This window comes from Rhincodon typus, chromosome 15 (genome assembly GCF_021869965.1).
Source record: "Rhincodon typus isolate 14 chromosome 15, sRhiTyp1.1, whole genome shotgun sequence".
NCBI lineage: Eukaryota > Metazoa > Chordata > Chondrichthyes > Orectolobiformes > Rhincodontidae > Rhincodon > Rhincodon typus.
The window spans coordinates 16,007,448-16,022,259 of NC_063346.1; the positions used below are offsets into that span (position 1 = coordinate 16,007,448).

The 14,812-nt window shown below is 39.8% G+C and overlaps 1 long non-coding RNA gene across 1 annotated transcript; it reads left to right on the plus strand.

Moving 5' to 3' along the window:
* Positions 1-4,368: 4,368 nt before the first annotated feature.
* On the plus strand, positions 4,369-12,822 carry LOC125484937. The gene is made up of 2 exons (XR_007263728.1): positions 4,369-4,425; positions 12,525-12,822. It is a non-coding gene; the product is annotated as an uncharacterized LOC125484937 (long non-coding RNA).
* Positions 12,823-14,812: the final 1,990 nt, after the last annotated feature.

A 14,812-nucleotide genomic window follows, 5' to 3' on the forward strand; every position in this document is an offset into this window, starting at 1 on the left:
GATGAATGCAATGGTGATAGGAACAAAAGGATTTGTTGAAAGGTTTGGATGATGTAGAGTAGGTGTATGGGAGCATAAGCACCAGCAAGTGAGCCAAATGGCCTGCTTCTCTGCTTAAATTTGACATGAATTTTGTAACCGGGTGAGGTTATACTTCTGAACCACATCAGCATATTCACTGCTCTGCCAGTTCTATAATCTGAATTGGATGTCTTTTTTTTAAAAAAAAGCTCTGTAAATATAGAGGGTTACATCATATTGTGTATTCTTAATGATGGGAAAACCAGGCATTAAAGGGACTATTTGAACCTAGGAGCAGGAGTAGACCATTCAGCCTTTTGAGCTAGCTCCACCATTTCAGATCATGGCTCAGCATCTATCTCAATGACATATTCCTGCGCTATCCCTGTATCCCTTGCGTCATTAGTGACTGTCATTAGAAATCTATCAATCCTTTGTTTTGAATGTGCTCAATGACTGAGATTGCACAGCTGTCTAGGGTTGAAAACTCCAAAAATTCACCAGCTTCTGAGTGAAGATGATCCTTCTCATTTCAGTCCTAAAGGGCTTGTCTTTTATTCTGAGATTGGGACCCTTAGTTCTAGAGTCCCATATGCAGTGGAAGCATCATTTCTGCACTTATTTGGACTATTCCTTTCAGAATTTTAAGTTTCTATGAGATCATCACCTCTCATTCTTCTAAACTGCAGAAAATACATTCATTCTCCTCCAATGTCTCTGCATAGGAGGGGCCCACCATCCCAAGTATCAGTCTGGTAAATCTTAGCTGACCCTTCTGTGGCAATTAATCTTTCCTTCAGCAAGAGAGCAAAAACCACACAAAATATTCCTGGTGCAGTCTCACCGGTATTCTATACAACTGAAGCAAGACATCTTTGCTCACCTACTCAAAATGCGCTTGTGGCATACTGTTTGCCTTTTGAATTGCTTGCTACAAGCTTCATACTGTCTTTCAGTTGACTTTTAAACAAGGACACCTAGATGTCTTTGGACATCAGCACTTTCCAATTTTCTCACCATTTTTAAGAAATACTCTATACTTTTGCTTCTCCTACTAAAATACATAATCTCACTCTTATCCACATTACATTCAACCTTCCAAGTGCTTGCCTACTCACTTGGCTAAATCCCCTTGAAGCTTCGTTGCATTCTCCTCCTCAACTCTCTCATTCCTACCAAAATTTGTGTTGTTTGCAAATTTGGAAATATTTATGATTGGCCCAAACCTCCAGATTATTGATATAAATTATGACTGAAGCATTGATCCTTCCGGCATCCAACTGATCAAGGTCTGCCAATGTAAGAATGACCCACTCATTCCTATTCTCTGCTTACTAACCCCACCACGATTCATATGCATATTTCTGCTAGTCTTACATGCTCTAATTCTATTAATAAAATGTGGTGATCCTGCTGATTTTTTAACAGCAGAATCTCCAGGAATTCATTTGATTTCTATCTCGGTCTGTCTCTGTCTGTCTCTCTGTTTCTGTTACCTGGCTGACAGCTTCTAGAGTGTCAGACTGACTGGCTGTTGGATAGATAAAGTTGCAATTGGAAAATAGAGGGGAATGAGGGAGAAATTGCCAGTCATGTTGAGAGCAAGGGGGTGTTTTGGAGCTGAGGTGGAGATTGGAGTGTGAATCATGGGGAGAGAAGCAGCCTGGTTTGATGTCCTGTGGGTAAGCAGTCCTGTTCCCCTCGCTAGCGCATAAACAGTGCTGCAAAGACACCTCACTGGTGAAAGTAGCCCTTTTGCCCTTTCTGAGTTGCAGGATCCAACTGGTGGTTACACACTTGCTTGCTTAACACTGAGCCTAATAGTTCATTATGTCAATGCATCCCCTGTGATTTTCAGAAATGTCTCAAGTGGAATGCGATGCACATTTCCCAATACTATTGATGCTTTCATGTCACAGAGAACCTCCCAAAATACTATGCAAGACTTAAGATAACTTTGAAAGGTATTATTAAGAATGCCCAACAGCTCAGAATATTTTGGAACTGACAACTGGTGAAATCGAGAAACAAAAGAAAAACTGCACTGGACAGTTCCAAAGAAATGAGTGAATGCAATCATGACATAAGTCAAAAAAAATTGTGGAGCTGGAAAAGCACAGTGGATCAGAATAGCATCTGAGGAGCAGGAAGGCAGCGTTTTGGGTCAGAACGCTTCTTCTATTTGGGTTGCCAGTGCATGCTTTGACGTGTTTTAAAGTTGATTAGAGTTAGCTGATATTTTGGTCAGGAGGTCGAATCCTAACCTGGAATCTCTCATCAGCTGTTTTTCTGCCACAATTTTATGCTGATGTAACTGGAAATAAATTCTCAGATTTTAAATAAAAATATTATGGTCATGAAGCAGTCAGAAACGAACACATTGCTCTTTTGTTGCAGTGCAACATTTATCATTCTGAGCATTCTAAGATGCCTTGTTGTGAATGGATCAAATTAAAATTTCCCTTTAACAAACATATTTTCTTTCTCCTTTGTACTTTCTACGTTTTACCAATTGGTAGCAGGGAATTATCATATTAAGGTTTTCCCAAATTTGCGTGGGATAAAAAGGTTAACTCAGCATGTCCACCCTTCCTCCATATTACTCACCCCAGACATGTAACACAGCAGACGCTTAAAATGTGAGTTCTGAGACAGTGGCTTTTGGTTTCAAACAAAATTCTTTGCTGAAATCCCTGTGTTTGTATTCATTTGCTAAGGGTTTCTGGTACAGCTGAGTATGAGGTTTCTGGGTGGGATATACCACCGATGTGCAGCTGCTTCTAAGTTTACCCACTGATTTATTCTCTGGAGGGTTCCTCTGGAATGCCTAATCCACTGCAGACCTTAGCACAGTCCCACAGGGACCAGGTTGCAGCTTGTTATCATATGTTCACTGTGCTTGAGGTGAGAGGGTCAGAATGGAAGGATTTAAGCCAATCATCATCTCTCTCTGTCAAGGAACGCTTTGGGGGAAGGAATTATCCCATAGGGAGTTAAAGTAACAAACTCTTTTATATGAATTTTTTTGAACCTTATCTGCAAATCTCACAACACTTTAAATATACAGTGAGTCTTTCTGTAAAAGACTGAAGCATTTCATTCTCCAATATTTGCATTGTAACGATAGTGTGAAGGGCTTTGGTATGGAAAATGGAGTTAAGATTTCATTACTTTACAAAGTGAAAATATTATATGGTAGAATATAATAAATTATAAAAATATACTACTCATAGGTTGTAACAAAGAAACATTTCATAAAGGATCAGCCAGTTGCCAAGTTTGCCTTTATATCTTGCCACGATTAAAGAATAATCTGTTTTTACAGAGTTTGCAGATAAATCAGTTCCACATTTTTATTAAATAGGAGAAGGAAAATGAGTATATTTAAGTCTTTCAGCAGGCAATCAATATGGTCCTCACGTGTTTGAGAGAAATCAAGTTGTGGTTCTTAACATTTATTCGCAGCCTAAATGAATTTATTTTGTCTCACATGCTCTCTTTAGAATTTCAATCTATTTTAAAAATAAATAATTTGAGCAGAATCAGTTCTGAAAGGTCCCACTGCAATATTTGCACTCGTGTTGCAGTGAGGTGAAGGCTATTAAATTAATGTTATCCTAGGGAAATCAGTTTCCACCCTAGTGAAGTATTCTACATCATAAGGAACCAGCACAAATATACACAGGCTACTCAATGTATTGCTATTGGATAAGAATGTTATGAAGAGCAGAGATCAATGTTATATTCAGTGGTAATGAATAGAGTATTTGATTTAGAGTTGTATTTTGTGTACTGGTGACAAAAATGTGAAGTAAAACAACGTGACTCAGCTAAACAGACAAAAAAAGGCCCCATGTGCAACTCCCCAAGTTCTATTAAGAATTAGAGTCAACAAATGTGGAGCTGGAAAAGCACAGCCTGTCAGGCAGCACCCGAGGAGCAGGAAAGTCAACGTTTCAGACTGAAGCCCTGATGAAGGGTTTTGGCCTGAAACATTAACTTTCCTGTTCCTCCGGTGCTGTCTGACAGGCTGTGCTTTTCCAGCTCCACGTTTGTTGGCTCTAGCTTCCAGCATCTGCAGTCCTTACTGTCTCTAAGTCTGTTAAGAGTTAGTTGATTAATCAATAGGACCACCAATTGTGACATGGAGATAAGTCTTGTTGTGTCTGGGTTGGTGAAAGGAAAAATCAACCAAGGTTCCATTTTCCCCATCCGGTGGCCCCTCCAAGCATAACAGGCCACTGGTGATGTCAGGACAGGCTGAGCCCATTATTCTGTGATACTTACTTCCTGTTTGTGCTCCTAGCAAAAGAATTGAAACTTGGCAAGACATTGTAGCTCTTGTGATGATCACAGACCCTGAATAGCAGCAGAAAACAGACTCATCAGGAAAGGAAGAAAATGGTGAGAATGTGAAACTTCTATCATGGCGTGTTCAACGTGATTGACATAGATGTAACTAAGGAGAAGCTAGATAAGCATATGAGGAAGAAAATAATTTGAGGATGTGGTAATAGGGTGAGATGAAATAATAAGGGAGGAGATTTGTATGGAACTTAAAACACTACCATGGAATTGTTGGGCCAAATGTCCTTTTCTGTGCTGTGACATCCTATGTATGTTCTATGCAAGTTTTGGAAAAATGGTATCTATTTAATTGCTTGAATTTTGGTGGGGGTGTCTATATATAGAGACTACCTTAAAGCAAGTCTATGTGAGTGATGGGATCTGGTGTTTCTCATCTTAATGGAAGCATTTGATTGCTAATTCTGAAAGTCTTCATGTCAACACTTAATAGAATTATTTACAACAACGATAACAAAAACAGAAGTTGCTGGAAAAGCTCAGCAGGTCTGGCAGCATCTGTGAAGAGAAAATCAGAGTTAATGTTTCAGGTCTGGTGACCCTTCCTCAGAACTCATAGAATTATTAGAACAGAATTAGTTAGACTGCTATAGCCATCAAAAGAAAATTATAAGCATATCATCAATAAACTGGTTAAAATACTTATGTCTTGGGCATTGCAGACTAAAGGAAGTTCTACTAAAAGCCTTTGTTGTGCCTAAGTTAGGATAGAAGACATTGCTGGGTGTACAAAGTGTTTTATTTCCCAATAATAACTCATTTTTGGCAGCATATAAATATCGCATTAAAATCAAAACTGGTCAATAAGTCTATTCAACCAAACAGATGTATGATTTGGACAAACTGAAGGGAGTACAATCACAATTATCATTAAGATTGGATTCCACAATTCAATAATTTGTGCACATAAGAAATGGACAATTAATTGATTGAATAAATAAAACACATTTTGGGAGCATCTCAAGTTAATTTGTCAGTTGATGGCAACATTGAAGATTCCAATTCTCCAGCTTTTGTTGTGAAATGGCAGCAAATCCTCTGTGAAAACACCACACTCAGATGTCTGAGGGGAACCTAGGGGCATGTCTACCAGTGCTAATGAAATTCTTACTCTTACTGTGAACAGTGCATTGAATTGTACCATGTTCTGTGTACAAATGTTTTATTTATGGGCTTTAAGAGACCGGTGGTGTTTCAGCTGTGGCTTGGTGACAGTGATCTCACTTCAGAATCAGAAGGTAGTGGGTTCAAGACCTTTTAAACGTGAAATTTAGGCTAGCACTTTAGAGCAGCACTGAGGGAGTGATGGAGCATAAATCTCAATGTTGTCCTCAGGTTTCTGTGGTGGTTCTTGAACTAACAACCTCCGTAGTGCTAAGGGAGTGCTACACGATCAAATATGTGGCCTTATACTAGAAATGTTAAGGTGAGGCCTTGACTGTCCTCTGACTGGGTGGCAAAGTTACCCCAGTACTGTTTGACTAAGAACAGGGCAGCTATCTCTGGGTATCCTGGTCTATAATTGTCCCTCAACCAATACATGATGTGGACATTTATTTCAGCACAACTTGTGGGATCTTGTTGTACCCAAATTGGCTGCCATGTTTCCTACATTGTGACAATGAATAAAATTATATAAGTGCTTGAAAATTATCAAATACTTTGAGAATCCCGAACTTCCTGATGGGTGCAGTATGAATGGAACTTTTCCTTCTTTTTGTTTCTTTTCAGCTTGTGGCATGACTTTTTTTTTTGCAAGGTTGTTTGGGCCATATGAGAGGAGTAGGTATTTTCAATGCATGGTACATGATTAGATGCATGATAATGACCATTATTTAGTAAGATTTAAAGTCCTTATGAGTAAGGATGAAGATGGATTGGATATGAAGGTTGTGAATTACAGGAAAGTTTATTTTAAAAAAAAACATAAAGTAAGATGGGATCTGGCCAAAGTGAACCACAAATGGTTACTTGCAGGAAGTTCCATATCTGAGCAGTGAGAGACATTCAAAAGGCTAATAGGAATGTGTTGGCCCTGCATTCGCTGTAGAGGTGAAGGATGTAACCAACAGGTACAGAGAACACTGAATGTCAAGGAATGTACAGGATTGAATTTGGGGCGGAAAAAAAAGAAGTTTGTGTAGATGGGCACTTGCGGTTGAGCCTGAGAGGAGTACAGAAAGTGCAGGAGGTTGGTTATAAAAGAAACTAGGAAAATATAGAGGGGACATGAAAAAACATTGGTTAACATAAAGGATAATCCAAAGACATTTCATAAGTATGTTAGGGGCAAATGAATAACCAAGGAAAGCATTGGCCCACTGGGGATTAAAAATGGCAATGTGTGTGGAGCCAAAAGACATAGCTCATGCTTCAAATGAATACTTTACATCAGTGTTCACAGTAAAGAAGGCTGATTATAGGTCTAGAAATAGAAGATGGGGACTGTGATGCACTTGAACAAATTAGCACCGAGAGGGAGAAGGCATTAACAGTTTTAGCAGGCTTGAAAGTGGATAAGTCTCCAGGCCCAGATGAGATGTATCCCAGGCTGCTGTGGGAGGTAAGGGAGGAGATTGCATGCGCTCTGTTAATTATTTTTAAATCCATTCTGGCTACAGGAAAGGTGCCACAGGACCAAAGGAAAACTAATGTTGTACCATTATTCAAGAAAGGTGGTAATGATAAACCGGAAATGCCAGGCCAGGGAATCTAGTCTCTGGGGAAGGAAATTATCAAAAAAAAATTCTGAGAAACAGAATTAATCTTCGTTGGAAAGGCAAAAATTAATTCAGGAACGTCAGCACGACTTTGTGAGGGGGGGATCCTCTCTAACAAATTTGATTTCAGTTTTTATTTTTAGGAATTACTTGATGTGTAGATGAGGATAGTTCAGTTGACAAAAAACAGAAATTTAAGGAAAAAAATCAACAGGTCTCACAGCATCTGCAGAGCAAAAGCAGAATTAATGCTTCTTCACAACGAGTTCATTTAATGTAATGTTCAGTTAATCTGTCCATGACAGTATTGGTAAGAATGACCATCACATCGTCCTTGTGGAGATGAAGTCCCACTTTCACATTGAGAATACCCTCCACCGTATTGTGTGGTACTATCATTGTAAAAAATAGCGCAGACTTTGAATAGATCTAGCAACTTAAGACTTGGCATCCATGAGGCACTGTGGGCCATCTAAAGCAGAATTGGATTCCAACACAATCTGCAACCTCATGGCCCAGCATATCTGCTAATCAGCTATTACCACCAAGCTAGGGGATCAGCTCAGGTTCAATGGAGAGTGGAGGACGGCATGCCAAGAGAAGCACCAGGCATACCTAAAAATGAGGCGTCACTGTAGCGATGCTATCAAACAGGACTATTTGCATGCCAAACAGCATAAGCAGCAAGTGATAGACACAGCTAAGTAATCCCACAACCAGTGGGTCAGATCTGAACTCTGCAGTCGTGAATGGTGGTGGATAATTAAACAAGTCACTGAAGGAGGAGGGTCCACAAATATTTCCACCCTCAATGATGGAAGAGCCCAACACATCAATATAAAGTATAAGACTGAAGCATTCACAACAATCTTTAGCCAGAAGTGCCAAGAAGATGATCCATCTCACACTCTTCCAGTCGTCCCCAGCATCACAGATACCAATCTTCAACCAATTTGATTCACTCCATTTTGGAGGCACTGGCTACTGCAAAGGCAGTGGGTCCTGACAACTTTCTGGCAATAGTACTGAGAATTTGTGCTCCAGAACTTGCCGCTCCCCTAGCCAAGCTGTTGCCATACAGTAACAACAGTGGCCATCTATCTGATAATGTGGAAAGTTGCCCAGGTATGTCCTATACACAAAAAAGCAGGACAAATTCAACATGGCCAATTACTGCCCCATCAGTTTACTCCTGATCATAAGTGACAGAAGGTGTCATCAACAGTGCTATCAAGCAGCACCTGCTCATCAATAACCTGCTCAATGACACCTAGTTTGGGATCTGCCAGGACCACTCAGCTCCTGACCTCATTTATAGCCTTGTTCAAACATGGAGAAAAGAGCTGAATTCCAGAGGTGAGGTGAGAGTTACATCCCTTGACATCAAGGCTGCATTTGACTGAGTATAGTATCAAGGAGTCCTAGCAAAACTGGAATCAATGGGCATCGGGGCATACTCTACACTAGTTGGAGACATACCTGGCGCATAGGAAGCTGGTTGTAGCTGTTGGAGGTCAGTCACCTCAGCTCCAGGACATCTCTGCAAGAGTTCCTCAGGGTAGACTCCTAGGCCCAATCCTCCTCTGTTGCTTCATCAATGATCTTACCTCTGTCATAAGGTCAGAAGTGGGGACGTTTGTTGAAGATTGTGTCGAATGTTTAGCACCATTTGTGACTCATCAGATACTGAAGCAGCCCATGTCCAAATGAAACCAGTTCTGGACAATATCCATGCTTGGGTTGACAAGTGGCAAGTAACATTTGTGCTCACAAATGCCAGGCAATGACCATCTCCAATAAAAGACAGTCTAACCACCATCCTTTGACATTCATATGTGTTATAATCACTAAATCTCTGACTATCAATATCCTGGGGGTTACTGTTGACCAGAAACTCAACTGGTTTCGCCACATAAACACAATGGCCACAAAAGCAGGTCAAAGGCTAGGAATACTGTGGTGAGTAACTCACCTCCTGACTCTCAAAGACTGTTCATCATCTACAAGGCACAAGTCAGGAGTGTGATGAAATAATCCCCCCCTCGTGTGGATGGGGACATCTTCAACAACACTCAAAATAACAACCCATGTCCACTCTGATCTAGAAGGACAATTGCATCAGTTAGATGGGAACACCACCGTCTATAAGTTCCCTTCCACATCACTCACCATTCTGACTTGGAAATATATCGGCATTCATTTATTGTCACTGGGCCAACATCCTGAAATTGCCTGTGCATTGTGGGTTGAACCTACAGCATGAGGACAGCAGTATGGTTCAAGAAGACAGCTCTCCACTACCTTGTTAAGGGCAATAAGAGACAGGCAATAAATGCTGGCCACCCAGCGATGTTCCAGTCCCACGAGTGAATTAAAAAAAATGTATTCTACATGGATTTCAGTAAGGCTTTTGATAAAGTCTAGCATGGCAGACTGGTTAAGAAGCTAGGAGCCCATGGGATCAAGGAGCATTTGGCAAATTGGCTTAGTGGTAGGAAGCAAAAAGTGATAATCAAAGATATCTTTGTGACTGAATGCTTGATGCTGGGTCCCTTGCTGCTTATGTACACTAAAGATGTGGAGATGAACATAGGAGGTATGATCAATAACCTCACAGACGACACAAAAATTGGTATGATAAATAGCAAGGAGAACGTTACTGTACAAAATGATATCTAGACTGGTCAGATGGGCGGAACAGTGGCAATTGGAAATTTAATCCTGAAAAATGAGAGACGTTGCATTTTGAGAGAACTAACAAGTCAAGAGAGTAAATATTGAATGGTAGGATTAGAGAACTATAGAGGATCAGAGGGACCTTTTGTGTGCATGTCTGTAGATCTTTTGAAGGCATTAGGACTAGTTTAGGACTGGCGTAAGGTGGTTAAGAAGGCATGGGGGATAATTACCTTTTGTTAATCAAGACATTTGAATAGAAGAACAAGGAGATTATGATGGAGATATCTATAATGTTAGTTAGGCCATGGCTGTGTACTGTTCTGGTCACCACATGATGGGAAGGATGTGATACGTTAGGAAAGATGCAGAAGAGACTTGCCAAGATATTGTCTGGGCTGGAGCAATTCGGCTATGAAGAGACCCTATATAGGATGAGGTAAAACAGCAGCGGATGCTGGAGATCCAAAACAAAAACTGAAATAGCTGGAGAAAGCCAGCAGGTCTGCTAGTATCTGTAGGAAGAAAACAGAGTTAATGTTTTGAGTCCTGTGACTATTCTTCAGAACCACCTGATAGGCTGGAGTTGCTTTCCTTAGAACTGAGGGGTTGATCTGATTTTGAGGTGGACAGAGTCATTTCAGTCATGTCAACAACGTGAATTCAATTCTTTCTACCAGCTAAGGTTACCATGAAGGACTCTTCTTCTCAACATTTCCCCTTGCCTGAGGTGTAGTGGGCATCAAGTTAAACCACCATTAGTCATCTCTGTCTCTAATGAGGGAGCAGTTCTATGATGTGGTATAGTTATGGTGACTTTACCAAAGTTATGTGGGCCATGGATAAGGTAGATAAGGGGAAACTTTCCCCTTTTAATAGAGGGGTCAATAACCAGTTTTAAGGCAACACGTAAGAGGTTTAAAGGGGATTTGAGGAAATATTCTTTCAACCAGAGGGCTGCGTGCGTCTGGAATCTATTGCCTAAAAGAGTGGTTGAAGTGTGAACCCTCAAGACATTTTAAGAAGTATTAGATGAGCACTTGAAATGCCATAGCATACAAGGCTATGGGCCAACTGCTGGAACATGGGTTTACAATAAAGGGAAGCTTGACCAGTGCAGCCAGGATGGGCTGAAGGGCTGCTGTACAAAATCTATGATTCTACTTTGTTTGCTGCATGGTAACTAAATATTAATATTTTGAGTTCCCAGTGTGCAATCTAGGGATTGTCCAGCAGAAAAGATGAACTACATCCTTTTGAACAATATATTCCATAGAAATGTATTAGTAATGAATGAATTGTTACTGTTTGCTCATTTCTTTTGAACTTCAAATAATCCGATGACAATTTGTCTGAGATGATAAAATTCCATTATCTAAGTCTTTCCATTTTCAAGAAATGAGTGTTTATCCAATGCATTTGCTAGCTTTTGGCATAGGTTTCCTGGATAGGTATAAAATAAATCTACTGATGACCCAGCAGATCTAGCAATAAAACAGTAAACTCCCGTCCTCAGAATCCAATTTTGAATTCCAGTTCTATTTGTCATTTGGTCTCAATTCCCTGCAATGGCTAGGTTTCAATAGCTTCAGGCCAGGGCCTTCAATGGAGCATTTCATGTTAAGATCACCAAGGGAGGAGAGAGCTAGACAGACACTCCCGTTGCACAGAAAATATATTTCTCATTCACAAATCATCAGATATCAATGAGGGTGGTCATTGAAGTTCAATGTAACAAGGCTCAAACAGGCTGGTGGCTGATAAGCTTCAGCGTTGCTTTTTCAATCGAAAAGTTTGAAACCCACTCTTCATTTTCACACAAGCTTCCCTGCGAATTGATGCTTTGCCAGTTTAGCTGAGTCATCAAACAGAGAAAATGAATTTGATATGCATTGAAGTCATTGCTTGCTAGCCAGCAACTGTCTATCTTGTTCAAGGGAATGCAAAAGATCTCTTGGCACCGTTGAAAAAAAGAACAAGGAATTTTCCTGGTGCCCTGGCCATTTTTCTCTTAAGCAATATTAGCAGAACAAGTTTAACAGCATTTTTGTTTTAACATTTTCATTAGTAGGAATTAGCTTTTAGTCTTGCATGGAACTGTTTCAACAGACCAGTGGACACTTGGACTCTCAGTCAAGAATTCATGTGGGATGTAGCTGAAATTTAACATCCAATAATCTATCAGAACTGCTGCATCAAAGCGGAAATAATGCTTGAATTGACAGTTCACTCCTTTTAGATCTATTTTATAAACAACATTTTTTTTAGCATGAAGTAGAGGAAGCAAGTGCTCGCAGTTCTGATATTAGTATTTGAATGGTCTGCATGATCCACAATGTTCTATAAGGCTTTAGAAAATGTAGTTTCTTTTTAAGAAAGTTGTGATTGAGTGAGTTTGTCTTAAAGCTTTTGCATACATGCCATTGTTACCGTCGGCTTAATTGACTCTCTATAGAGTGCGTACTAGGTCAGTAAACAAGGATGTGCCATATGTTAGCATGGACTTTGAGAGCCATTGGAAGTGGGTGCCATGCATAGGATTGCATGGATGGGGGGCACGTGAAATGTGCTGGGGAGAAGCTGCTGTTAGATGAAAGAGCTAGAGGGTCTAATGCTAAATAAAATTACAGGGTTAAGGCGAGTCTTTTAAATTGTTTAATTTGGCTACAAAGTGCTTTTGAGGCTTCAAGTGATAAGGAAAAGTGCTATATCAATGCAAATCCTTTTCTCTTCTTTTCACAGGAATGCAAAATGGAATTTTCACAGGTTCCAGGTTCAGGTTGTACTTCAGTAGTCAAGTGCAAAAGATTCAAGGTTGACATTCCATGACAGTATTGAAGGAGTACAGCACTGTTAAAGATGCTGCTTTTGGATGAAATGTTAATCTAAAATCTGCCTGCATGAATGGATGTACAAGATCCTAAGGCACTATTTTGGAAAAGAGGAGAAAGACTATCCTTGGTGTTCTGAACAGTATTTTGAAGAGTCTGAAGGTTGTCAAAATATCCATAAATAAAGTGGCAACAAAAGAGCCATTCCATCTACTGTACCTGTGCCATTTTATTGCAAGAGTTATTGAAATGTCGAATTAAATTCAGAGTTTAGAAAGATTACTTGCAACCCTTAACGAGGGCAATATCAGCACCGTGAAGTGAGATCTGCTCCAATTTGGGTACCTAGAGGTGACGTTGTTCTCCGGCAAAGGCCAACAAACAGTGGCAGTGAATTAGTAGCTAATTTTACATCAAATTCAACAAAAAAAACACTGGTCACGATGTCCTATGTTACTTAAAGAACAAACTAGACATAAAGTCTAGTCTAAAAACTAGACATGGTGCTATTACCGTGCATCTGTTGCCTTTGTATTTTAGGTGGTAGAGGTTGCGGCATTGGAAGACTAATGTCTAAACAGCCTTGGTGAGTTGTTGCAGTGCATTTTAAAGATGGTACACACTGCTGCCACTGTATATATATAATGTAGGGAGTGATTGTTAATAATGGGGTTTGAAATGCCAATCAAGCTCTTGCTTTGCTTTGCTTTGTTTTACCTTGGATGGTATTGGATGTCTTCAGTTTGTGCTTGAGCACGGCTCCAACAGGCAAGTGGAGAGCATTCCAGCACATTCCTGACTTGTGCCTTGAAAATGATGGGCAGGCACTGAGGAGATAGGAGGTGAGTTACTTGCTATGGAATTCCCAGCTTCTGACCAGCTTTGTAACCACAGTAGTTATGTAACTGTCACAGTTCAGTTTCTGGGAATAACCAGTTAATTTTAGGGATTCAGCAACCATGATGTTACTGAATGTCAATGTGAGATAGTTAGAGTCTCTCTGTGCAATCTTTAGCAAACATCCACACTTCTAACCTACTGATGTAAGGAAGATCATAAGATCAAACAGCTGAAAATGGTTGAGTATAGGACGCAATCTTGAGGAACTCCTGTTGTGATGTCCTGGGACTGAAATCATTGATCTCTAACGGCCACAATCATCTTCCTTTGTGCTAGGTATGATTCCAACCATTAGCGAGAATCCATCTGATTTTGCTGAGGGTCTTTGATGCCATATTTAGTGAAGTATTGCTTTGATGTCAAGAGCAGTCACTCTTCCCTCGCCTCTGGAGTTGAGCTCTTTCATCCATAATTGGACCAATGTGAACAGGTTATGGCTAAGTGAGTCCTGCTTGGTAACACTGTTGATTACCACTTCCAAACTTTATTGATGATCAAAAGTATTCTGATAAGGCAATAACTGACCAGGTTTTTCCTACAGAATTTTGAATAAGCGGTAAAGCAGAATTTGATGGACTAGAGTATCTTGAGAAGCACATTGTTAACTTTTTCTTTCCTGCATTCTTTGGCTCTAAAGTAGTTGCATCGTAGCTTGCTGATGATACAGATTGAAAACAGCCAGGAAAGGAAGCAGGACATCTGAAATGTTATTGACAGGACCGCCAGGGTGCCTTGTTGGTCAATGACATTTAAAATAAAAATGAGGAATGATTGAATGGTGGGTGAATTAGATTCAAATCTGATAGAAGCAGAAAATAGAAGAGAGGGAATCAAAGATTGAGTTAAAACAGCAAGAGAAATAAAACAGGCAGGAAAAGTTAGGAAACCCTTTAAAATGTTAAATTTTGAACATCTGTAGCAACAATTTATTACCTGGAAAAATGGCACCTCACAGTTAAAACTGTTCAGTTTTTGGCCCAGAAAGATTAGTTGCAATCATCAATAATTAACCGGTCATTAAAAATGTACTTTGGTTACTAATTACAAAACTGAACTTTCTATGATCAATTTAACCTGCAATTAATATGCATTTTCATCAAGCTCTTAATGAGAAACCTAAGGATGAAATGCCATTTATATGAAGTTATTGACAAAGTGACACAAATCATCCAAGTACTTTTACAGATTCATAACACATGGGCAATTTATCTGCAAGTTACTAGATGGCTGATAACATTAAACATGCAATTATTTTTACAAATAAAATCTGGCTAAATGTTCTTGGAGGGTCAATGATTG